This window comes from Procambarus clarkii, unplaced genomic scaffold (assembly GCF_040958095.1).
Source record: "Procambarus clarkii isolate CNS0578487 unplaced genomic scaffold, FALCON_Pclarkii_2.0 HiC_scaffold_129, whole genome shotgun sequence".
In the NCBI taxonomy this organism is placed as follows: Eukaryota; Metazoa; Arthropoda; class Malacostraca; order Decapoda; family Cambaridae; genus Procambarus; species Procambarus clarkii.
The window spans coordinates 243052-268953 of NW_027189162.1; the positions used below are offsets into that span (position 1 = coordinate 243052).

A 25902-nucleotide genomic window follows, 5' to 3' on the forward strand; every position below is an offset into this window, starting at 1 on the left:
GCATTTCTGAGGCCCAGGAGCCCTTGGCCAATGGCGCACCTGCCCCATGACGCTACCCCCTCTCTCACGAGGTGGACACGTGATAGGGGGGGGGGGTGGTCTACGGCCGTTAACCCCCCATAGCTCCCTCTCTACACTTGACTTGTACAAAATTTCCCTGAAATCATCTCCCTCCTGTAATTTCCTTCACAGACCTGATACAGCGATCAGAATGAAATCAATGGCTAGCAAATGTCATGGGCTGTCCAACGACACCCAACACGACTGTGGATTGTCTGATTGTCAACGGAATTATTCAGTGATAGAAAAAGAAACATTGGCCCAGGTGAGCGATGTGCAACACTTTGACGTCTGATGAGTAACGGTTATCCGATTTTGGTCAGATCTTACCATAATCCTTTAGGATCTTTAGGACAGTTCAGCCATAAGAATCTCAGGTTAACCACATGCAGCCTACACCTTAGTATTGAACACATTAATGGAGTTGAGATTGTTGAGTAGTACATGCCTTATCATGCATCTAAAATGATAATTTGTTTTTGTCAACAAATAAAACAAATTTATTAGGATGGGAGGAGTGACGAAGTTAACGCCATCTGTTGAGTGCAGCCGACCACATTTCTATTTCCCGGTGGAAGGCATCTTATTGACACCTGAGTAGTTTCTTACTACACAATTTTTACTCCTCAGAAGTGATGTGGGTAGTACCATGGTCTACATGTCAGTTTACTCAGGACAGTCCTGAACTCAAGACTTGTTCCTGTGGAAAAAAGTTGGGCCAAGTCGGTGGAGACTGTAAATTGTCTGTGATAACCAGTGAAATATTGATGTCTGGGACGACGCTCACGGTATGACCTAGATTTGTAAATAGATGGAATTTACATCTGTCTGTCCTCTAAGTCAAGGCTTATTATAAGGGAAGCCAGCTAGTGATTTGCTGGAGATCAGCAACACACTAGAGGAGTGTTTCTGTAGAGTCGAAGTGCTGTTTTGACACTGTGTAGGACTGGCCCATGATTTACTGAGAAAGGTGAACTCGCCGGAGTGAGTACCGTAGAAGAAAGGCTCAGAGAATGTACCTAGAGTGTTATGCATAGAAGACAAAAGGGTTTTATATGAAAGTGACACCTGCGGTGATATGTGTTGTACATATGTAATAAGTGTATATAGTGACGAAGTACACGTGGTGATGGTTTTGTTTGGTGTTGTTAACTCCCATTCCTGTTGAGTGACTATTACTGCCAGTTCCTAATTACTTGCCTTTGACTCGATGTTGGATCTGGTAAGAAGAGGCAATTAGGCTCCATAGAAAGTTTGAGTGGAAAGAAAGACTATTACTGGCTAAGTGACGCCGTAACAGAATCCAAGTTAGGGACACTGGCCTGTTGTTCTGTGCTTCTTGTCTGTCTCCCTTCTTGTATATCCTGACTGAATTAGCTGTATACCAATTTTGTGGCAGTTTCTCTGTTACCAGTGATTTGTTATACACTATGGAGAGTAATAGGTATAAACTCTGCTCCATCTTTTAGTATCCGAGGTCAGATTCCGGCTGGGCCTACAGCCTTTGTCACATCCAACTCTACCAAATGCTTTGTCACCTCCCCACCGGTAATCTCAAACTCCTCCAGCGATGCCTGGTTAGATATTCCCTTTAATATCTTCTAATAGTGAGTGTGGAGAAGAAGGCTGGGAGAGGTGTGTGTGTTTCTGGAAAAGGTTGGGAGAGGAGTGTGTGTATGTATACACACACTCATACTCCAGGATTGGTCTTACATATGTGGTATACAAGGTTCCGAAAGATTCCGTGCACAGGTTTCTGAAGGCAGTTCTGATGTTAGCCAGTCTTGCATAAACCACCGATGTTATTCTTTTGATGTGGGATTCAGGAGACAAGGTTGGTGTGATATCAACTCCTGTGTCCTTCTCTCTGTCCATTTCGTGAAGGCCTTCATCTCCCATTCGGTATCCAGAAGTATGTGTGTGTGTATGTGTTGGGAGACGTATGTGTGCGTGTGTGGAGCTTTTTCCAGCTTCGTCTTGTGCTTGACAAGGTACGGGGCTCCATGTTGGGGCCGCATACTCCAGGATTGGTCCTACATATGTGGTATACAAGGTTCCAAAAGATTCCTTGCACAGGTTTCTGAAGGCAGTTCTGATGTTAGCCAGTCTTGCATAAACCACCGATGTTATTCTTTTGATGTGGGATTCAGGAGACAAGGTTGGTGTGATATCAACTCCTGTGTCCTTCTCTCTGTCCATTTCGTGAAGGCCTTCATCTCCCATTCGGTATCCAGTGTCTGGCCTCCTATTTCCTCCATCTAGTTTCATCACCTTACATTTACTTGAGTTGAACTTTAGTAGCCATTTGTTGGACCATTTATTCAGTTTGTCTAGGTCATCTTATAGCTCAGTGTTTTATTCCGTCTTAATCCTCCTCATAATTTTTTCATCATCAGCAAATATTGAAAGGAACGAGTCTATTCCCTCTGGGAGATCATGTACACATATCAGAAACAGTATAAGTCCAAGGACTGATCCCTGTGAGACTCCTGCCTGCATCTCCAGCTTTTGCACCTACCTCTTGTATGGTACTGTGTCAAAGGCTTTCTGGCAATCCAAAATATGCAGTCTACCCAGCCCTCTCTCTTGCCTGATTTGTGTTGCCTGGTTATAGAATTCAATTAATCCTGTGAGGCATGATTTACCATCCCTGAACCCATGTTGATGTTGTGTTACAAAGTTCTTTCGCTCCAGGTGTTCCACTGTTTTTTGTTCGCACAATCTTCTCTATCATCATGCATGGTATGCAAGTTAGGGACACTGGCTTGTAGTTCAGTGCCTCCTGTTTATCACCCATCTTGCATATCGGTACTACATTGGCCGTCTTCCAAATTCACTTGTTACCAGTGATTTGTTATACGCTATGGAGAGTGGTAGGCACAGCGCTCTGGCTCCTTTCTTTGGTATCCATGGTGAGATTCCATCCGGGCCTATAGCCTTTGTCACATCCAAATCAAGCAGATGCTTCCTTACCTCACCACTGGTAATCACAAACTCCTCTAGTGGTGTCTAGTTAGATATTCCCTCTCTTATTCCTGGGACTTCTCCTTGCTCTACTGTGCAGACCTCTTGAAATTTCTTATTGAGTTCTTCACACACTTCATTTTCGTTTGTTGTGAATCTAACAGTCTCTATCCTCAGTTTCAATACTTGTTCCTTCACCGTTGTTTTTCTCCTGATGTGCCTGTGCAGCAATTTAGCTTAAATCACTGTCTCTCTCGTTATGTCATTTTTTATATTGTGTTTCTGCCTTTCTTCTTACCATGACGTATTCATTCCTGGCACTCTTTTATCTTTCTCTGCTCTTTAGTGGCCTTTTATTTTCATAGTTTCTCCACGCCCTTGTACTTAGTTGCTTTGCAAGATTACATCTCTGATTAAACCAAGGGTTTCTTCTCTCCATTTCCTTTTATTCCATTTGAACTGGGGCGAACTTGTCTGCTGCCTCCTTACTCTTCTGCGTGATGTAATCCATCATGTTTTGGGCCGTCTTTCCCCTGAGCTCTTTTTCCCAAACTATATCTGTTAGAAATTTCCTAATCGCCTCATAGTTTCCCTTCAGAAATGCTGCTGCTGCAGCCACTAGGACTGGACGGTAGAGCGACTGTCTCGTTTCCTGAAGGTCGGCGTTTAATCCCCGACCGTCCAAGTGGCTGGGCACTGTTCCGTCCCCCCGTCCCATCCCAAATCCTTTTCCTAACCCCTTCCAAGTGCTATAAAGTTGTTGTGGTTTGGCACTTTCCCCCCATGATAATTAATTTAATCCGGAATGCCGGTTTTTTGTTTTCTGGGCACTTCATTGAGTACTTTAACCCTACTTTGACAAGGTACTCAAACATCAATACACTGTGGACACTCATTCCCACTGGAGCTTCGAAATCGATTTCCCTTATGTGGGAATCGTTCAGGGTGAAGACTAGGTCGAGTCTCCATGGTTCATCATTGCCTCTCATTCTGTTTTGTCCCCCTGAAATGCTGACTTAAAAAGTTTCTTGTCGCCCCTTCCAACAGTTTAGCTCTTCATGTTTCCTCACCTCCATGCGGTCCCTTGTTTTCCCAGTCTATTCTTCCATGATTTAAGTCCACCATGATGAGCAGATGGATTGATTTATACAGGCAGCAGCTGCTGCTCTTTCAATTACTGAGTTAACCTCCATGTTGTTTCTATCGTACTCTTGCCTGGGTCTTCTGTCAATTTGTGGTGGGTTATATATCACTGCTACTAGTACTCTTCGTCCTCCCATCATCATGGTGCCTCTTATGAAGTCTCTGAACCCCTTGCAACCCGGAATAACCATCTCCTCGAAACTCCATTCCTTTATCATTAGTAGAGCCACTCCACCTTCCCCACTTCCTTCGCTATCTTTCCTTATTACAGTGTAGTCCTTGGGCAACAACGCATTCGTTATGATTCGTCAGAGTTTTGTTTCCTTGAGTCTAATTACATCTGGGTTCGCTTCTTGTGCTTTTTCCCAAAGTACACTTACCTTGCTTGTGATCCCATCTATGTTCGAGGACATGACCTTGAAGCTGACTCTCTTCTGTCCATCCTCAGTTTCTGTTGATTCCACTGTAGTTGTGGGACAAGTAGTTGGAGTAGAAAAACCTGTAGTTGGAGGTGTGTGTCTGTGTGTGGTGAAGAATGCTGGGAGAGGTGTGTGTGTGTGTGTGGGGAAGCAGGCTGGGAGAGGTGTGTGTGTGTACTCACCTATTCACCTAGTTGTGTTTGCGGGGGTTGAGCTCTGGCTCTTTAGTCCCGCCTCTCAACCGTCAATCAACAGGTGTACAGATTCCTGAGCCTATTGGGCTCTATCATATCTACACTTGAAACTCTGTATGGAGTCAGCCTCCACCACATCACTTCCTAATGCATTCCATTTGTCAACCACTCTGACACTAAAAAAGTTCTTTCTGATATCTCTGTGGCTCATTTGGGCGTTCACTTTCCACCTGTGTCCCCTTGTGCGTGTGCCCCATGTGTTAAATAGCCTGTCTTTATCTACCCTATCAATTCCCTTGAGAATCTTGAATGTAGTGATCATGTCCCCCTTAACTCTTCTGTCTTCCAGCGAAGTGAGGTTCAATTCCCGCAGTCTCTCCTCGTAGCTCATACCTCTCAGCTCGGGTACTAGTCTGGTGGCAAATCTTTGAACCTTTGCCAGTTTAGTCTTATCCTTGACTAGATATGGACACCATGCTGGGCTCCATACTCCAGAATTGGCTTGACATATGTGGTATACAAAGTTCTGAATGATTCTTTACACAAATTTCTGAATGCCGTTCGTATGTTGGCCAGCCTGGCATATGCCGCTGATGTTATCCGCTTGATATGTGCTGCAGGAGACAGGTCTGGCGTGATATCAACCCCCAAGTCTTTTTCCTTCCCTGACTCCTGAAGAATTTCCTCTCCCAGATGATAACTTGTATCTGGCCTCCTGCTCCCTACACCTATCTTCATTACATTACATTTGGTTGGGTTAAACTCTAACAAACATTTGTTCGACCATTCCTTCAGCTTGTCTAGGTCTTCTTGAAGCCTCAAACATTCCTCTTCTGTTTTAATCCTTCTCATAATTTTAGCATCGTCCTCAAACATTGAGAGAAATGAATCTATACCCTCCGGGAGATCATTTACATATATCAGAAACAAGATTGGACCGAGTACAGAGCCCTGTGGGACTCCACTGGTGACTTCACGCCAATCAGAGGTCTCACCCCCTCACCGTAACTCTCTGCTTCCTATTGCTTAGATACTCCCTTATCCACTGGAGCACCTTTCCAGCTACACCTGCCTGTCTCTCCAGCTTATGTACCAGCCTCTTATGCGGTACTGTGTCAAAGGCTGTGTGTGTGCATGTGTGTGTGTGTGTGTGGTGAAGAAGGCTGGGAGGTGTGTGTGTGTGTGAGTGTGTGGAGGAGGAAGCTGGGAGAGGTGTGTGGAAACGAAGGCTAGGCTACCAACTACCTGCTCCGTCAGATAGATAAGTCTCCAGATGCTCCGTCAGATAGATAATAGTCTCCAGATGTTCCGTCAGATAGATAATAGTCTCCAGATGTTCCGTCAGATAGATAATAGTCTCCAGATGCTCCGTCAGATAGATAATAGTCTCTAGATGCTCCGTCAGATAGATAATAGTCTCCAGATGCACCGTCAGGTAGTTGGTAGTCTCCAGATACTCCGTCAGGTAGTTGGTAGTCTCCAGATACTCCGTCAGGTAGTTGGTAGTCTCCAGATGCTCCATCAGGTAGTTGGTAGTCTCCAGATTCTCTGTCAGGTAGTTGGTAGTCTCCAGATGCTCCGTTAGGTAGTTGGTAGTCTCCAGATTCTCCGTCAGGTAGTTGGTAGTCTCCAGATGCTCCGACACATAGTTGATATAGTTGGTAATCTCCAGATGCTCCGTCAGGTAGATGGTAGTCTCCAGATGCTCCTTCAGGTAGTTGGTAGTCTCCAGATGCTTCGTCAGGTAATTCGTAGTCTCCAGATGGTCCGGCAGGTAGTTCGTAGTCTCTAGATGCACCGTCATGTATTTGGTAATCTCCAGATGCTCCGTCAGGTAGTTTTCTGATAGTCTTCAGTAGTCTGGTAGTCTCCAAATGCTACAGTATTCTATTGTAGTCTGCAGTCTCCAGATGCTCCGTCATGTAATTGGTAGTCTCCAGATGCTCCGTCAGGTAGCTGGTAGTGTCCAGATGCTCCGCCAGGTAGTTGGTAGTCTCCAGATGCTCCGTCAGGTAGTTGGTAGTCTCCAGATGCTCCTACAGGTAGTTGATGTAGTTGGTTATCTCCAAATGCTCCGTCAGGTAGTTGGTAGTCTCCAGATGCTCTTTCAGATAGTTGGTAGTCTCCCGATGCTCCGTCAGGTAGTTGGTTGTCTCCAGATGCTCCATCAGGTAGATGGTAGTCTGTAGATGCTCCTTCAGATAGATGGTAGTCTCCAGATGCTCTTTCAGATAGATGGTAGTCTCCAGATGCTCCATCAGGTAGTTTGTAGTTGTCTCCAGATGCTCCATCAGGTAGATGGTAGTCTGTAGATGCTCCTTCAGATAGATGGTAGTCTCCAGATGCTCTTTCAGATAGATGGTAGTCTCCAGATGCTCCATCAGGTAGATTGTAGTCTCTAGATGCTCCTTCAGATAGTTGGTTGTCTCTAGATGCTCCGTCAGGTAGTTGGTAGACTCCAGATGCTCCGGCAGGTAGTTAGTAGTCTCTAGATGCTCCGTCACGTAGTTGGTTGTCTCTAGATGCTCCGTCAGGTAGTTCGTAGTCTCCAGATGCACCATCAGGTAGTTGGTAATCTCCAGATGCTCCATCAGGTAGTTGGTAGTCTCCAGATGCTTTGTCAGGTAGTTGGTAGTTTCCAGATGCTCCGGCAGGTAGTTCGTAGTCTCTAGATGCACCGTCAGGTAGTTGGTAATCTCCAGATGCTCCGTCAGGTAGTTGGTAGTCTCCAGATGCTCCGTCAGGTAGTTGGTAGTCTCCAGATGCTCCGTCAGGTAGTTGGTAGTCTCCAGATGCTCCGTCATATAGTTGGTAGTCTCCAGATGCTCCGTCAGGTAGTTGGTAGTCTCCAGATGCTCCGTCATATAGTTGGTAGTCTCCAGATGCTCCGTCAGGTAGTTGGGTGTCTCCAGATGCTCCGTCATATAGTTGGTAGTCTCCAAATGCTCCGTCAGGTAGTTGGTAGTCTCCAGATGCTCCGGCAGGTAGTTAGTAGTCTCTAGATGCTCTGTCTGGTAGTTGGTTGTCTCCAGATGCTCCGTCATATTGTTGGTAGTCTCCAGATGCTCCGTCAGGTAGTTGATGCAGTTGGTAGTCTCCAAATGCTCCGTCATATTGTTGGTAGTCTCCAGATGCTCCGTCATATACTTGGTAGTATCCAGATGCTCCGTCAGGTAGTTGGTAGTCTCCAGATGCTCCGCCATGTAGTTGGTAGTCTAAAGATGCTCCGTCAGGTAGTTGGTTGTCTCCAGATGCTCCGTCAGGTAGATGATGTAGTTGGTAGTGTCCAGATGCTTCGTCAGGTAGTTGGTAGTCTCCAGATGCTCCGTCAGGTAGTTGGTAGTCTCCAGATGCTCCGTCATTAAGTTGGTAGTTTCCAGATGCTCCTTCAGATAGATGGTAGTCTGCAGATGCTCCGGCAGGTAGTTGGTAGTCTCCAGATGCTCCGTCAGGTAGTTGGTAGTCTCCAGATGCTTCGTCAGGTACTTGGTAGTCTCCAAATGCTCCGTCAGGTAGTTGGTAGTCTCTAGATGCTCCGTACGGTAGTAGGTAGTCTCGAGATGCTCCGACACATAGTTGATGTAGTTGGTAGTCTCCAGATGCTCCGTCAGGTAGATGGTAGTCTCTAGATGCTCCGTCAGATAGATAATAGTCTCCAGATGCTCCGTCAGATAGATAATAGTCTCCAGATGCACCGTCAGGTAGTTGGTAGTCTCCAGATACTCCGTCAGGTAGTTGGTAGTCTCCAGATACTCCGTCAGGTAGTTGGTAGTCTCCAGATTCTCCGTCAGGTAGTTGGTAGTCTCCAGATACTCCGTCAGGTAGTTGGTAGTCTCCAGATTCTCCGTCAGGTAGTTGGTAGTCTCCAGATGCTCCGACACATAGTTGATATAGTTGGTAATCTCCAGATGCTCCGTCAGGTAGATGGTAGTCTCCAGATGCTCCTTCAGGTAGTTGGTAGTCTCCAGATGGTCCGGCAGGTAGTTCGTAGTCTCCAGATGGTCCGGCAGGTAGTTCGTAGTCTCCAGATGCTCCGTCATGTAATTGGTAGTCTCCAGATGCTCCGTCAGGTAGCTGGTAGTGTCCAGATGCTCCGACAGGTAGTTAATGTAGTTGGTAGTCTCCAAATGCTCCGTCAGGTAGTTGGTAGTCTCCAGATGCTCCGTCAGGTAGTTGGTAGTCTCCAGATGCTCCTTCAGATAGATGGTAGTCTGCAGATGCTCCGTCAGGTAGTTGGTAGTCTCCAGATGCTCCGTCAGGTAGTTGGTAGTCTCCAGATGCTCCTACAGGTAGTTGATGTAGTTGGTTATCTCCAAATGCTCCGTCAGGTAGTTGGTAGTCTCCAGATGCTCCGTCAGGTAGTTGGTTGTCTCCAGATGCTCCATCAGGTAGATGGTAGTCTGTAGATGCTCCTTCAGATAGATGGTAGTCTCCAGATGCTCTTTCAGATAGATGGTAGTCTCCAGATGCTCCATCAGGTAGTTTGTAGTCTCCAGATGCTACTTCAGATAGTTGGTAGTCTTCAGATGCTCCGTCAGGTAGATTGTAGTCTCTACATGCTCCTTCAGATAGTTGGTTGTCTCTAGATGCTCCGTCAGGTAGTTGGTAGTCTCCAGATGCTCCGGCAGGTAGTTCGTAGTCTCTAGATGCACCGTCAGGTAGTTGGTAATCTCCAGATGCTCCGTCAGGTAGTTGATTGTCTCCAGATGCTCCGTCAGGTAGTTGGTAGTCTCCAGATGCTCCGTCATATTCTTGGTAGTCTCCAGATGCTCCGTCAGGTAGTTGGTAGTCTCCAGATGCTCCGTCATATAGTTGGTAGTCTCCAGATGCTCCGTCAGGTAGTTGGTTGTCTCCAGATGCTCCGTCATATAGTTGGTAGTCTCCAGATGCTCCGTCAGGTAGTTGGTAGTCTCCAGATGCTCCGTCATATAGTTGGTAGTCTCCAGATGCTCCGTCAGGTAGTTGGGTGTCTCCAGATGCTCCGTCATATAGTTGGTAGTCTCCAAATGCTCCGTCAGGTAGTTGGTAGTCTCCAGATGCTCCGGCAGGTAGTTAGTAGTCTCTAGATGCTCTGTCTGGTAGTTGGTTGTCTCCAGATGCTCCGTCAGGTAGTTAATGCAGTTGGTAGTCTCCAAATGCTCCGTCATATTGTTGGTAGTCTCCAGATGCTCCGTCATATACTTGGTAGTATCCAGATGCTCCGTCAGGTAGTTGGTAGTCTCCAGATGCTCCGCCATATTGTTGGTAGTCTCCAGATGCTCCGTCAGGTAGTTGGTTGTCTCCAGATGCTCCGTCAGGTAGATGATGTAGTTGGTAGTGTCCAAATACTGCGTCAGGTAGTTGGTAGTCTAAAGATGCTCCGTCAGGTAGTTGGTTGTCTCCAGATGCTCCGTCAGGTAGATGATGTAGTTGGTAGTGTCCAGATGCTTCGTCAGGTAGTTGGTAGTCTCCAGATGCTCCGTCAGGTAGTTGGTAGTCTCCAGATGCTCCGTCATTAAGTTGGTAGTTTCCAGATGCTCCTTCAGATAGATGGTAGTCTGCAGATGCTCCGGCAGGTAGTTGGTAGTCTCCAGATGCTCCGTCAGGTAGTTGGTAGTCTCCAGATGCTTCGTCAGGTACTTGGTAGTCTCCAAATGCTCCGTCAGGTAGTTGATAGTCTCCAAATGCTCCGTCAGGTAGTTGGTAGTCTCTAGATGCTCCGTACGGTAGTTGGTAGTCTCGAGATGCTCCGACACATAGTTGATGTAGTTGGTAGTCTCCAGATGCTCCGTCAGGTAGATGGTAGTCTCCAGATGCTCCTTCAGGTAGTTGGTAGTCTCCAGATGCTCCGTCAGGTAGTTGGTCGTCTCCAGATGCTCTTTCAGATAGTTAGGAGTCTCCAGATGCGCTGTCAAGTAGTTGGTAGTCTCCAGATGCTCCGTCATGTAGTTGGAAGTCTCCAGATGCTCCGTAAGGTAGTTGGTAGTCTCCAGATGCTCCGTCAGGTAGTTGGTTGTCTCCAGATGCTCCATCAGGTAGATAGTAGTCTGCAGATGCTCCGTCATGTAGTTGGAAGTCTCCAGATGCTCCAGCAGGGAGTTGATGTAGTTGGTAGTCTCCAAATGCTCCGTCAGGTAGTTGGTAGTCTCCAGATGCTCCGTCAGGTAGTTGGTAGTCTCCAGATGCTCCGTCAAGGAAGTTGGTAGTTTCCAGATGCTCCGTCAGGTAATTCGTAGTCTCCAGATGCTCCGGCAGGTAGTTGGTAGTTTTCAGATGCTCCGTAAGGTAGTTGGTAGTCTCCAGATGCTTCGTCAGGTAGTTGGTAGTGTCCAGATGCTCCAGCTGGTAGTTCGTAGTCTCTAGATGCACCGTCATGTATTTGGTAATCTCCAAATGCCCCGTCAGGTAGTTTGTAGTCTTCAGATGCTCCTTAAGGTAGTTTTCTGATAGTCTCCAGTAGTCTCGTAGTCTCCAAATGCTCCGTCATGTAATTGGTAGTCTCCAGATGCTCCGTCAGGTAGCTGGTAGTTTCCAGATGCTCCGACAGGGAGTTGGTAGTCTCAAGATGCTCCGTCAGGTAGTTGGTAGTCTCCAGGTGCTCCGACAGGTAGTTGATGTAGTTGGTAGTCTCCAAATGCTCCGTCAGGTAGTTGGTAGTCTCCAGATGCTCCATCAGGTAGTTGGTAGTCTCCAGATGCTCCGTCAGGAAATTGGTAGTTTCCAGATGCTCCTTCAGATAGATGGTAGTCTGCAGATGCTCCGGCAGATACTTGATAGTCTCCAGATGCTCCGTCAGGTAGTTGGTAGTCTCCAGATGCTCCGTCAGGTAGTTGGTAGTCTCCAGATGCTCCGTCAGGTAGATGGTAGTCTCCAGATGCTCCTTCAGGTAGTTGGTAGTCTCCAGATGCTCCGTCAGGTAGTTGGTAGTCTCCAGATGCTCTTTCAGATAATTGGGAGTCTCCAGATGCGCCGTCAAGTAGTTGGTAGTCTCCAGATGCTCCGTCAGGTAGTTGGTTGTCACCAGATGCTCCATCAGGTAAATGGTAGTCTGCAGATGCTCCGACAGGTAGTTGGTAGTCTCCAGATGCTCCGTCAGGTAGTTGGTAGTCTCCAGATGCTCCGTCAGGTAGTTGGTAGTCTCCAGATGCTCCTTCAGATAGATGGTAGTCTGCAGATGCTCCGTCAGGTAGTTGGTAGTCTCCAGATGCTCCGTGAGGTAGTTGATGTGGTTGGTAGTCTCCAAATGCTTCGTCAGGTAGTTGGTAGTCTCCAGATGCTCCGTCAGGTAGATGGTAGTCTCCAGATGCTCTTTCAGATAGATGGTAGTCTCCACATGCTCCTTCAGATAGTTGGTAGTGTACAGATGCTCCGACAGGTAGTTGGTTGTCTCTAGATGCTCCGTCTGGTAGTTCGTAGTATCCAGATGCTCCATCAGGTAGTTGGTAGTCTCCAGATGCTTTGTCAAGTAGTTGGTAGTTTCCAGATGCTCCGGCAGGTAGTTCGTAGTCTCTAGATGCACCGTCAGGTAGTTGGTAATCTCCAGATGCTCCTTCAGGTAGATGGTAGTCTCCAGATGCTCCGTCAGGTAGATGGTAGTCTCCAGATGCTCGTTCAGATAGTTGGTAGTCTCCAGATGCTCCGTCAAGTAGTTGGTAGTCTCCAGATGCTCCGTCAGGTAGATGGTAGTCTGCAGATGCTCCGTCATGTAGTTGGAAGTCTCCAGATGCTCCGTCATGTAGTTGGAAGTCTCCAGATGCTCCAGCAGGGAGTTCATGTAGTTGGTAGTCTCCAGATGCTTCGTCAGGTACTAGGTAGTCTACAGAGGCTTCGTCAGATAGTTCATAGCCTCCAGATGCTCCGTCAGGTAGTTTGTAGTCTCCAGATGCTCCGTCAGGTAGTTTTCTGATAGTCTCCAGTAGTCTGGTAGTCTCCAAATGCTCCAGTATTCTCCAGTAGTCTGTAGTCTTCAGATGCTCCGTCATGTAATTGGTAGTCTCCAGATGCTCCGTCAGGTAGCTGGTAGTTTCCAGATGCTCCGCCAGGGACCTGGTAGTCTCAAGATGCTCCGTCAGGTAGTTGGTAGTCTCCTGGTGCTCCGACAGGAAGTTGATGTAGTTGGTAGTCTCCAAATGCTCCGTCAGGTAGTTGGTAGTCTCCAGATGCTCTTTCAGATAGATGGTAGTCTCCAGATGCTCCGTCAGGTAGTTGGTAGTCTCCAGATGCTACTTCAGATAGTTGGTAGTCTCCAGATGCTACTTCAGGTAGTTGGTAGTCTCCACATGCTCCGTCAGGTAGATGGTAGTCTCCAGATGCTCCTTCAGATAGTTGGTAGTGTACAGATGCTCCGACAGGTAGTTGGTAGTCTCCAGATGCTCAGGCAGGTAGTTAGTAGTCTCTAGATGCTCCTTCAGGTAGTTGGTTGTCTCCAGATGCTCCTTCAGGTAGTTGGTAGTCTCCAGATGCTCCTTCAGATAGATGGTAGTCTGCTGATGCTCCGTCAGGTAGTTGGTAGTCTCCATATGCTCCGTCATGAAGTTGGTAGTCTCCAGATGGTCCGTCAGGTAGTTGGTAGTCTCCAGATGGTCCGTCAGGTAGTTGGAAGTCTCCAGATGGTCCGTCAGGTAATTGGTTGTCGCCAGATGGTCCGTCAGGTAGTTGATTGTCTCCAGATGCTCCTTCAGGTAGTTGGTAGTCTCCAGATGCTCTTTCAGATAGTTGGTAGTCTCCAGATGGTCCGTCAGGTAGTTGGTTGTCGCCAGATGGTCCGTCAGGTAGTTGGAAGTCTCCAGATGGTCCGTCAGGTAGTTGGTTGTCGCCAGATGGTCCGTCAGGTAGTTGATTGTCTCCAGATGCTCCTTCAGGTAGTTGGTAGTCTCCAGATGCTCTTTCAGATAGTTGGGAGTCTCCAGATGCTCCTTCAAGTAGTTGGTAGTCTCTAGATGCTCCGTCAGGTAGTTGGTAGTCTCCAGATGCTCTTTCAGGTAGTTGGTTGTCTCCAGATGGTCCATCAGGTAGTTGGTTGTCTCCACATGCTCCGTCAGGTAGTTGGTTGTCTCCAGATGCTCCATCAGGTAGTTGGTTGTCTCCAGATGCTCCATCAGGTAGATGGTAGTCTGCAGATGCTCCGTCATGTAGTTGGAAGTCTCCAGATGCTCCAGCAGGGAGTTGATATGGGTTGTAGTCTCCAGATGCTCCGGCAGGTAGTTGGTAGTCTTCAGATGCTCCGTAAGGTAGTTGGTAGTCTCCAGATTCTTCGTCACGTATTTGCTAGTCTCCAGATGCTCCGTCAAGTAGTTGGTAGTCTCCAGATGCTCCGTCAGGTAGTTGGTAGTGTCCAGATGCTCCGTCATATAGTTGGTAACCTACAGATGCTCCGTCATATAGTTGGAAGTCTCCAGAGACTCCGTCAGGTAGTTGATGTAGATGGTAGTCTCCAAATGCTCCGTCAGATAATTGGTAGTCTCCATATGCTCCGTCAGGTAGTTGGAAGTCTCCAGATGCTCCGTCAGGTAGTTGGCAGTCTCTAGAGGCTCCGTCAGGTAGTTGATGTAGTTAGTAGTCTCCAAATGCTCCGTCAGGTAGTTGGTAGTCTCCATATGCTCCGTCAGGTAGTTGGTAGTCTCCAGATGCTCCGTCAGGTAGTTGGAAGTCTCCAGATGCTCCGTCAGGTAGTTGGTAGTCTCCAAATGCTTCGTCAGGTAGTTGGTAGTCTCCAGATGCTCCGTCAGGTAGTTGGTAGTCTCCAGATGCTCCGTCAGGTAGTTGGTAGTCTCTAGATGCTCTTTCAGATAGATGGTAGTCTCCAGATCCTCCGTCAGGTAGTTGGTAGTCTCCAGATGCTCCATCAGGTAAATGGTAGTCTGCAGATGCTCCGTCAGGTAGTTGGTAGTCTCCAGATGCTCCGTCAGGTAGTTGGTAGTCTCCAGATGCTCCGTCAGGTAGTTGGTAGTCTCCAGATGCTCCTTCAGATAGATGGTAGTCTGCAGATGCTCCGTTAGGTAGTTGGTAGTCTCCAGATGCTCCGTGAGGTAGTTGATGTGGTTGGTAGTCTTCAAATGCTTCGTCAGGTAGTTGGTAGTCTCCAGATGCTCCGTCAGGTAGTTGGTAGTCTCCAGATGCTCCTTCAGATAGATGGTAGTCTGCAGATGGTCCGTCAGGAAGTTGGTAGTCTCCAGATGCTCCTTCAGATAGATGGTAGTCTGCAGATGGTCCGTCAGGTAGTTGGTAGTCTCCAGATGCTCCGTCATGAAGTTGGTAGTCTCCAAATGCTCCGTCAGGTAGTTGGTAGTCTCCAGATGGTCCGTCAGGTAGTTGGAAGTCTCCAGATGGTCCGTCAGGTAGTTGGTTGTCTCCAGATGCTCCTTCAGGTAGTTGGTAGTCTCCAGATGCTCCGTCAGGTAGTTGGTAGTCTCCAGATGGTCCGTCAGGTAGTTGGTGGTCTCCAGATGCTCTTTCTGATAGTTGGGAGTCTCCAGATGCTCCGTCAGGTAGTTGGTAGTCTCCAGATGCTCCGTCAGGTAGTTGGTTGTCTCCAGATGCTCCATCAGGTAGTTGGTTGTCTCCAGATGCTCCATCAGGTAGATGGTAGTCTGCAGATGCTCCGTCATGTAGTTGGAAGTCTCCAGATGCTCCAGCAGGGAGTTGATATAGGTTGTAGTCTCCAGATGCTCCGGCAGGTAGTTGGTAGTCTTCAGATGCTCCGTAAGGTAGTTGGTAGTCTCCAGATGCTCCGGCAGGTAGTTCGTAGTCTCTAGATGCACCGTCAGGTAGTTTGTAGTCTCCAGATTCTTCGTCAGGTATTTGCTAGTCTCCAGATGCTCCGTCAAGTAGTTGGTAGTCTCCAGATGCTCCGTCAGGTAATTGGTAGTCTCCAGATGCTCCGTCATATAGTTGGTAACCTCCAGATGCTCCGTCATATAGTTGGAAGTCTCCAGAGACTCCGTCATGTAGTTGATGTAGTTGGTAGTCTCCAAATGCTCCGTCAGGTAGTTGGTAGTCTCCATATGCTCCGTCAGGTAGTTGGAAGTCTCCAGATGCTCCGTCAGGTAGTTGGCAGTCTCCAGAGGCTCCGTCAGGTAGTTGATGTAGTTGGTAGTCTCCAAATGCTCCGTCAGGTAGTTGGTAGTCTCCAGATGCTCCGTTAGGTAGTTGGTATTCTCCAGGTGCTCCGTCAGGTAGTTGGTAGTCTCCAGATGCTCCTTCAGATATATGGTAGTCTCTATATGCTCCGTCAGGTAATTGGTTGTCTCCAGATGCTCCGTCATATAGTTGGTAGTCTCCAGATGCTCCGTCAGGTAGTTGGTTGTCTCCAGATGCTCCGTCATATAGTTGGTAGTCTCCAGATGCTCCGTCAGGTAGTTGGTAGTCTCCAGATGCTCCGTCATATAGTTGGTAGTCTCCAGATGCTCCGTCAGGTAGTTGGTTGTCTCCAGATGCTCCGTCATATAGTTGGTAGTCTCCAAATGCTCCGTCAGGTAGTTGGTAGTTTCCAGATGCTCCGGCAGGTAGTTAGTAGTCTCTAGATGCTCCGTGAGGTAGTTGATGTGGTTGGTAGTCTTCAAATGCTTCGTCAGGTAGTTGGTAGTCTCCAGATGCTCCGTCAGGTAGTTGGTAGTCTCCAGATGCTCCTTCAGATAGATGGTAGTCTGCAGATGGTCCGTCAGGAAGTTGGTAGTCTCCAGATGCTCCTTCAGATAGATGGTAGTCTGCAGATGGTCCGTCAGGTAGTTGGTAGTCTCCAGATGCTCCGTCATGAAGTTGGTAGTCTCCAAATGCTCCGTCAGGTAGTTGGTAGTCTCCAGATGGTCCGTCAGGTAGTTGGAAGTCTCCAGATGGTCCGTCAGGTAGTTGGTTGTCTCCAGATGCTCCGTCAGGTAGTTGGTAGTGTCCAGATGCTCCGTCATATAGTTGGTAACCTACAGATGCTCCGTCATATAGTTGGAAGTCTCCAGAGACTCCGTCAGGTAGTTGATGTAGATGGTAGTCTCCAAATGCTCCGTCAGATAATTGGTAGTCTCCATATGCTCCGTCAGGTAGTTGGAAGTCTCCAGATGCTCCGTCAGGTATTTGGCAGTCTCTAGAGGCTCCGTCAGGTAGTTGATGTAGTTAGTAGTCTCCAAATGCTCCGTCAGGTAGTTGGTAGTCTCCATATGCTCCGTCAGGTAGTTGGTAGTCTCCAGATGCTCCGTCAGGTAGTTGGAAGTCTCCAGATGCTCCGTCAGGTAGTTGGTAGTCTCCAAATGCTTCGTCAGGTAGTTGGTAGTCTCCAGATGCTCCGTCAGGTAGTTGGTAGTCTCCAGATGCTCCGTCAGGTAGTTGGTAGTCTCTAGATGCTCTTTCAGATAGATGGTAGTCTCCAGATCCTCCGTCAGGTAGTTGGTAGTCTCCAGATGCTCCATCAGGTAAATGGTAGTCTGCAGATGCTCCGTCAGGTAGTTGGTAGTCTCCAGATGCTCCGTCAGGTAGTTGGTAGTCTCCAGATGCTCCTTCAGATAGATGGTAGTCTGCAGATGCTCCGTTAGGTAGTTGGTAGTCTCCAGATGCTCCGTCAGGTAGTTGATGTGGTTGGTAGTCTTCAAATGCTTCGTCAGGTAGTTGGTAGTCTCCAGATGCTCCGTCAGGTAGTTGGTAGTCTCCAGATGCTCCTTCAGATAGATGGTAGTCTGCAGATGGTCCGTCAGGAAGTTGGTAGTCTCCAGATGCTCCTTCAGATAGATGGTAGTCTGCAGATGGTCCGTCAGGTAGTTGGTAGTCTCCAGATGCTCCGTCATGAAGTTGGTAGTCTCCAAATGCTCCGTCAGGTAGTTGGTAGTCTCCAGATGGTCCGTCAGGTAGTTGGAAGTCTCCAGATGGTCCGTCAGGTAGTTGGTTGTCTCCAGATGCTCCTTCAGGTAGTTGGTAGTCTCCAGATGCTCCGTCAGGTAGTTGGTAGTCTCCAGATGGTCCGTCAGGTAGTTGGTGGTCTCCAGATGCTCTTTCTGATAGTTGGGAGTCTCCAGATGCTCCGTCAGGTAGTTGGTAGTCTCCAGATGCTCCGTCAGGTAGTTGGTTGTCTCCAGATGCTCCATCAGGTAGTTGGTTGTCTCCAGATGCTCCATCAGGTAGATGGTAGTCTGCAGATGCTCCGTCATGTAGTTGGAAGTCTCCAGATGCTCCAGCAGGGAGTTGATATAGGTTGTAGTCTCCAGATGCTCCGGCAGGTAGTTGGTAGTCTTCAGATGCTCCGTAAGGTAGTTGGTAGTCTCCAGATGCTCCGGCAGGTAGTTCGTAGTCTCTAGATGCACCGTCAGGTAGTTTGTAGTCTCCAGATTCTTCGTCAGGTATTTGCTAGTCTCCAGATGCTCCGTCAAGTAGTTGGTAGTCTCCAGATGCTCCGTCAGGTAATTGGTAGTCTCCAGATGCTCCGTCATATAGTTGGTAACCTCCAGATGCTCCGTCATATAGTTGGAAGTCTCCAGAGACTCCGTCATGTAGTTGATGTAGTTGGTAGTCTCCAAATGCTCCGTCAGGTAGTTGGTAGTCTCCATATGCTCCGTCAGGTAGTTGGAAGTCTCCAGATGCTCCGTCAGGTAGTTGGCAGTCTCCAGAGGCTCCGTCAGGTAGTTGATGTAGTTGGTAGTCTCCAAATGCTCCGTCAGGTAGTTGGTAGTCTCCAGATGCTCCGTTAGGTAGTTGGTATTCTCCAGGTGCTCCGTCAGGTAGTTGGTAGTCTCCAGATGCTCCTTCAGATATATGGTAGTCTCTATATGCTCCGTCAGGTAATTGGTTGTCTCCAGATGCTCCGTCATATAGTTGGTAGTCTCCAGATGCTCCGTCAGGTAGTTGGTTGTCTCCAGATGCTCCGTCATATAGTTGGTAGTCTCCAGATGCTCCGTCAGGTAGTTGGTAGTCTCCAGATGCTCCGTCATATAGTTGGTAGTCTCCAGATGCTCCGTCAGGTAGTTGGTTGTCTCCAGATGCTCCGTCATATAGTTGGTAGTCTCCAAATGCTCCGTCAGGTAGTTGGTAGTTTCCAGATGCTCTGGCAGGTAGTTAGTAGTCTCTAGATGCTCCGTGAGGTAGTTGATGTGGTTGGTAGTCTTCAAATGCTTCGTCAGGTAGTTGGTAGTCTCCAGATGCTCCGTCAGGTAGTTGGTAGTCTCCAGATGCTCCTTCAGATAGATGGTAGTCTGCAGATGGTCCGTCAGGAAGTTGGTAGTCTCCAGATGCTCCTTCAGATAGATGGTAGTCTGCAGATGGTCCGTCAGGTAGTTGGTAGTCTCCAGATGCTCCGTCATGAAGTTGGTAGTCTCCAAATGCTCCGTCAGGTAGTTGGTAGTCTCCAGATGGTCCGTCAGGTAGTTGGAAGTCTCCAGATGGTCCGTCAGGTAGTTGGTTGTCTCCAGATGCTCCTTCAGGTAGTTGGTAGTCTCCAGATGCTCCGTCAGGTAGTTGGTAGTCTCCAGATGGTCCGTCAGGTAGTTGGTGGTCTCCAGATGCTCTTTCTGATAGTTGGGAGTCTCCAGATGCTCCGTCAGGTAGTTGGTAGTCTCCAGATGCTCCGTCAGGTAGTTGGTTGTCTCCAGATGCTCCATCAGGTAGTTGGTTGTCTCCAGATGCTCCATCAGGTAGATGGTAGTCTGCAGATGCTCCGTCATGTAGTTGGAAGTCTCCAGATGCTCCAGCAGGGAGTTGATATAGGTTGTAGTCTCCAGATGCTCCGGCAGGTAGTTCGTAGTCTCTAGATGCACCGTCAGGTAGTTTGTAGTCTCCAGATTCTTCGTCAGGTATTTGCTAGTCTCCAGATGCTCCGTCAAGTAGTTGGTAGTCTCCAGATGCTCCGTCAGGTAATTGGTAGTCTCCAGATGCTCCGTCATATAGTTGGTAACCTCCAGATGCTCCGTCATATAGTTGGAAGTCTCCAGATGCTCCGTCAGGTAGTTGGCAGTCTCCATATGCTCCGTCAGGTAGTTGGAAGTCTCCAGATGCTCCGTCAGGTAGTTGGCAGTCTCCAGAGGCTCCGTCAGGTAGTTGATGTAGTTGGTAGTCTCCAAATGCTCCGTCAGGTAGTTGGTAGTCTCCATATGCTCCGTCAGGTAGTTGGAAGTCTCCAGATGCTCCGTCAGGTAGTTGGCAGTCTCCAGAGGCTCCGTCAGGTAGTTGATGTAGTTGGTAGTCTCCAAATGCTCCGTCAGGTAGTTGGTAGTCTCCAGATGCTCCGTTAGGTAGTTGGTATTCTCCAGGTGCTCCGTCAGGTAGTTGGTAGTCTCCAGATGCTCCTTCAGATATATGGTAGTCTCCAAATGCTCCGTCAGGTAGTTGGTAGTCTCCAGATGCTCCGTTAGGTAGTTGGTATTCTCCAGGTGCTCCGTCAAGTAATTGGTTGTCTCCAGATGCTCCGTCATATAGTTGGTAGTCTCCAGATGCTCCGTCAGGTAGTTGGTTGTCTCCAGATGCTCCGTCATATAGTTGGTAGTCTCCAGATGCTCCGTCAGGTAGTTGGTAGTCTCCAGATGCTCCGTCATATAGTTGGTAGTCTCCAGATGCTCCGTCAGGTAGTTGGTTGTCTCCAGATGCTCCGTCATATAGTTGGTAGTCTCCAAATGCTCCGTCAGGTAGTTGGTAGTTTCCAGATGCTCCGGCAGGTAGTTAGTAGTCTCTAGATGCTCTGTCTGGTAGTTGGTTGTCTCCAGATGCTCCGTCATATTGTTGGTAGTCTCCAGATGCTCCGTCAGGTAGTTGATGCAGTTGGTAGTCTCCAAATGCTCCGTCATATTGTTGGTAGTCTCCAGATGCTCCGTCATATACTTGGTAGTATCCAGATGCTCCGTCAGGTAGTTGGTAGTCTCCAGATGCTCCGCCATATTGTTGGTAGTCTCCAGATGCTCCGTCAGGTAGTTGGTTGTCTCCAGATGCTCCGTCAGGTAGATGATGTAGTTGGTAGTGTCCAAATGCTGCGTCAGGTAGTTGGTAGTCTAAAGATGCTCCGTCAGGTAGTTGGTTGTCTCCAGATGCTCCGTCAGGTAGATGATGTAGTTGGTAGTGTCCAAATGCTGCGTCAGGTAGTTGGTAGTCTAAAGATGCTCCGTCAGGTAGTTGGTTGTCTCCAGATGCTCCTACAAGTATTTGATGTAGTTGGTTGTCTCCAAATGCTCCGTCAGGTAGTTGGTAGTCTCCAGATGCTCCGTCATTAAGTTGGTAGTTTCCAGATGCTCCTTCAGATAGATGGTAGTCTGCAGATGCTCCGGCAGGTAGTTGGTAGTCTCCAGATGCTCCTTCAGGTAGTTGGTAGTCTCCAGATGCTCCGTCAGGTAGTTGGTCGTCTCCAGATGCTCTTTCAGATAGTTAGGAGTCTCCAGATGCGCTGTCAAGTAGTTGGTAGTCTCCAGATGCTCCGTCATGTAGTTGGAAGTCTCCAGATGCTCCGTAAGGTAGTTGGTAGTCTCCAGATGCTCCGTCAGGTAGTTGGTTGTCTCCAGATGCTCCATCAGGTAGATAGTAGTCTGCAGATGCTCCGTCATGTAGTTGGAAGTCTCCAGAAGCTCCAGCAGGGAGTTGATGTAGTTGGTAGTCTCCAAATGCTCCGTCAGGTAGTTGGTAGTCTCCAGATGCTCCGTCAGGTAGTTGGTAGTCTCCAGATGCTCCGTCAGGAAGTTGGTAGTTTCCAGATGCTCCGTCAGGTAATTCGTAGTCTCCAGATGCTCCGGCAGGTAGTTGGTAGTCTCTAGATGCTCTTTCAGATAGATGGTAGTCTCCAGATCCTCCGTCAGGTAGTTGGTAGTCTCCAGATGCTCCATCAGGTAAATGGTAGTCTGCAGATGCTCCGTCAGGTAGTTGGTAGTCTCCAGATGCTCCGTCAGGTAGTTGGTAGTCTCCAGATGCTCCGTCAGGTAGTTGGTAGTCTCCAGATGCTCCTTCAGATAGATGGTAGTCTGCAGATGCTCCGTTAGGTAGTTGGTAGTCTCCAGATGCTCCGTGAGGTAGTTGATGTGGTTGGTAGTCTTCAAATGCTTCGTCAGGTAGTTGGTAGTCTCCAGATGCTCCGTCAGGTAGTTGGTAGTCTCCAGATGCTCCTTCAGATAGATGGTAGTCTGCAGATGGTCCGTCAGGAAGTTGGTAGTCTCCAGATGCTCCTTCAGATAGATGGTAGTCTGCAGATGGTCCGTCAGGTAGTTGGTAGTCTCCAGATGCTCCGTCATGAAGTTGGTAGTCTCCAAATGCTCCGTCAGGTAGTTGGTAGTCTCCAGATGGTCCGTCAGGTAGTTGGAAGTCTCCAGATGGTCCGTCAGGTAGTTGGTTGTCTCCAGATGCTCCTTCAGGTAGTTGGTAGTCTCCAGATGCTCCGTCAGGTAGTTGGTAGTCTCCAGATGGTCCGTCAGGTAGTTGGTGGTCTCCAGATGCTCTTTCTGATAGTTGGGAGTCTCCAGATGCTCCGTCAGGTAGTTGGTAGTCTCCAGATGCTCCGTCAGGTAGTTGGTTGTCTCCAGATGCTCCATCAGGTAGTTGGTTGTCTCCAGATGCTCCATCAGGTAGTTGGTAGTCTGCAGATGCTCCGCCAGGTAGTTGGTAGTCTCCAGATGGTTCGTCAGGTAGTTGGTTGTATCCACATGCTCCGTCAGGTAGTTGGTTGTCTCCAGATGCTCCATCAGGTAGATGGTAGTCTGCAGATGCTCCGTCATGTAGTTGGAAGTCTCCAGATGCTCCAGCAGGGAGTTGATATAGGTTGTAGTCTCCAGATGCTCCGGCAGGTAGTTGGTAGTCTTCAGATGCTCCGTAAGGTAGTTGGTAGTCTCCAGATGCTCCGGCAGGTAGTTCGTAGTCTCTAGATGCACCGTCAGGTAGTTTGTAGTCTCCAGATTCTTCGTCAGGTATTTGCTAGTCTCCAGATGCTCCGTCAAGTAGTTGGTAGTCTCCAGATGCTCCGTCAGGTAATTGGTAGTCTCCAGATGCTCCGTCATATAGTTGGTAACCTCCAGATGCTCCGTCATATAGTTGGTAACCTCCAGATGCTCCGTCATATAGTTGGAAGTCTCCAGAGACTCCGTCATGTAGTTGATGTAGTTGGTAGTCTCCAAATGCTCCGTCAGGTAGTTGGTAGTCTCCTTATGCTCCGTCAGGTAGTTGGAAGTCTCCAGATGCTCCGTCAGGTAGTTGGCAGTCTCCAGAGGCTCCGTCAGGTAGTTGATGTAGTTGGTAGTCTCCAAATGCTCCGTCAGGTAGTTGGTAGTCTCCAGATGCTCCGTTAGGTAGTTGGTATTCTCCAGGTGCTCCGTCAGGTAGTTGGTAGTCTCCAGATGCTCCTTCAGATATATGGTAGTCTCTATATGCTCCGTCAGGTAATTGGTTGTCTCCAGATGCTCCGTGAGGTAGTTGATGTGGTTGGTAGTCTCCAAATGCTTCGTCAGGTAGTTGGTAGTCTCCAGATGCTCCGTCAGGTAGATGGTAGTCTCCAGATGCTCTTTCAGATAGATGGTAGTCTCCACATGCTCCTTCACATAGTTGGTAGTGTACAGATGCTCCGACAGGTAGTTGGTTGTCTGTAGATGCTCCGTCTGGTAGTTCGTAGTATCCAGATGCTCCATCAGGTAGTTGGTAGTCTCCAGATGCTTTGTCAAGTAGTTGGTAGTTTCCAGATGCTCCGGCAGGTAGTTCGTAGTCTCTAGATGCACCGTCAGGTAGTTGGTAATCTCCAGATGCTCCTTCAGGTAGATGGTAGTCTCCAGATGCTCCGTCAGGTAGATGGTAGTCTCCAGATGCTCGTTCAGATAGTTGGTAGTCTCCAGATGCTCCGTCAAGTAGTTGGTAGTCTCCAGATGCTCCGTCAGGTAGATGGTAGTCTGCAGATGCTCCGTCATGTAGTTGGAAGTCTCCAGATGCTCCGTCATGTAGTTGGAAGTCTCCAGATGCTCCAGCAGGGAGTTCATGTAGTTGGTAGTCTCCAGATGCTTCGTCAGGTACTAGGTAGTCTACAGAGGCTTCGTCAGATAGTTCATAGCCTCCAGATGCTCCGTCAGGTAGTTTGTAGTCTCCAGATGCTCCGTCAGGTAGTTTTCTGATAGTCTCCAGTAGTCTGGTAGTCTCCAAATGCTCCAGTATTCTCCAGTAGTCTGTAGTCTTCAGATGCTCCGTCATGTAATTGGTAGTCTCCAGATGCTCCGTCAGGTAGCTGGTAGTTTCCAGATGCTCCGCCAGGGACCTGGTAGTCTCAAGATGCTCCGTCAGGTAGTTGGTAGTCTCCTGGTGCTCCGACAGGAAGTTGATGTAGTTGGTAGTCTCCAAATGCTCCGTCAAGTAGTTGGTAGTCTCCAGATGCTCTTTCAGATAGATGGTAGTCTCCAGATGCTCCGTCAGGTAGTTGGTAGTCTCCAGATGCTCCGTCAGGTAGTTGGTAGTCTCCAGATGCTACTTCAGATAGTTGGTAGTCTCCAGATGCTACTTCAGGTAGTTGGTAGTCTCCACATGCTCCGTCAGGTAGATGGTAGTCTCCAGATGCTCCTTCAGATAGTTGGTAGTGTACAGATGCTCCGACAGGTAGTTGGTAGTCTCCAGATGCTCAGGCAGGTAGTTAGTAGTCTCTAGATGCTCCTTCAGGTAGTTGGTTGTCTCCAGATGCTCCGTCAGGTAGTTGGTAGTCTCCAGATGCTCCTTCAGATAGATGGTAGTCTGCAGATGCTCCGTCAGGTAGTTGGTAGTCTCCATATGCTCCGTCATGAAGTTGGTAGTCTCCAGATGGTCCGTCAGGTAGTTGGTAGTCTCCAGATGGTCCGTCAGGTAGTTGGAAGTCTCCAGATGGTCCGTCAGGTAATTGGTTGTCGCCAGATGGTCCGTCAGGTAGTTGATTGTCTCCAGATGCTCCTTCAGGTAGTTGGTAGTCTCCAGATGCTCCGTTAGGTAGTTGGTATTCTCCAGGTGCTCCGTCAGGTAGTTGGTAGTCTCCAGATGCTCCTTCAGATATATGGTAGTCTCTATATGCTCCGTCAGGTAATTGGTTGTCTCCAGATGCTCCGTGAGGTAGTTGATGTGGTTGGTAGTCTCCAAATGCTTCATCAGGTAGTTGGTAGTCTCCAGATGCTCCGTCAGGTAGATGGTAGTCTCCAGATGCTCTTTCAGATAGATGGTAGTCTCCACATGCTCCTTCACATAGTTGGTAGTGTACAGATGCTCCGACAGGTAGTTGGTTGTCTGTAGATGCTCCGTCTGGTAGTTCGTAGTATCCAGATGCTCCATCAGGTAGTTGGTAGTCTCCAGATGCTTTGTCAAGTAGTTGGTAGTTTCCAGATGCTCCGGCAGGTAGTTCGTAGTCTCTAGATGCACCGTCAGTTAGTTGGTAATCTCCAGATGCTCCTTCAGGTAGATGGTAGTCTCCAGATGCTCCGTCAGGTAGATGGTAGTCTCCAGATGCTCGTTCAGATAGTTGGTAGTCTCCAGATGCTCCGTCAAGTAGTTGGTAGTCTCCAGATGCTCCGTCAGGTAGATGGTAGTCTGCAGATGCTCCGTCATGTAGTTGGAAGTCTCCAGATGCTCCGTCATGTAGTTGGAAGTCTCCAGATGCTCCAGCAGGGAGTTCATGTAGTTGGTAGTCTCCAGATGCTTCGTCAGGTACTAGGTAGTCTACAGAGGCTTCGTCAGATAGTTCATAGCCTCCAGATGCTCCGTCAGGTAGTTTGTAGTCTCCAGATGCTCCGTCAGGTAGTTTTCTGATAGTCTCCAGTAGTCTGGTAGTCTCCAAATGCTCCAGTATTCTCCAGTAGTCTGTAGTCTTCAGATGCTCCGTCATGTAATTGGTAGTCTCCAGATGCTCCGTCAGGTAGCTGGTAGTTTCCAGATGCTCCGCCAGGGACCTGGTAGTCTCAAGATGCTCCGTCAGGTAGTTGGTAGTCTCCTGGTGCTCCGACAGGAAGTTGATGTAGTTGGTAGTCTCCAAATGCTCCGTCAAGTAGTTGGTAGTCTCCAGATGCTCTTTCAGATAGATGGTAGTCTCCAGATGCTCCGTCAGGTAGTTGGTAGTCTCCAGATGCTCCGTCAGGTAGTTGGTAGTCTCCAGATGCTACTTCAGATAGTTGGTAGTCTCCAGATGCTACTTCAGGTAGTTGGTAGTCTCCACATGCTCCGTCAGGTAGATGGTAGTCTCCAGATGCTCCTTCAGATAGTTGGTAGTGTACAGA

General features: G+C 48.4%; 1 long non-coding RNA gene across 1 annotated transcript in view; it reads left to right on the top strand.

Annotated features, from left to right (window-relative positions):
* Positions 1-734: 734 nt before the first annotated feature.
* The window catches only part of LOC138360900 (uncharacterized), a 151667-nt gene continuing 126499 nt past the window's right edge, over positions 735-25902 (top strand). Inside the window, exon 1 of the long non-coding RNA XR_011226708.1 lies at positions 735-848. This is a non-coding gene — a long non-coding RNA (uncharacterized lncRNA). The remainder of the gene's footprint in view (positions 849-25902) is intronic.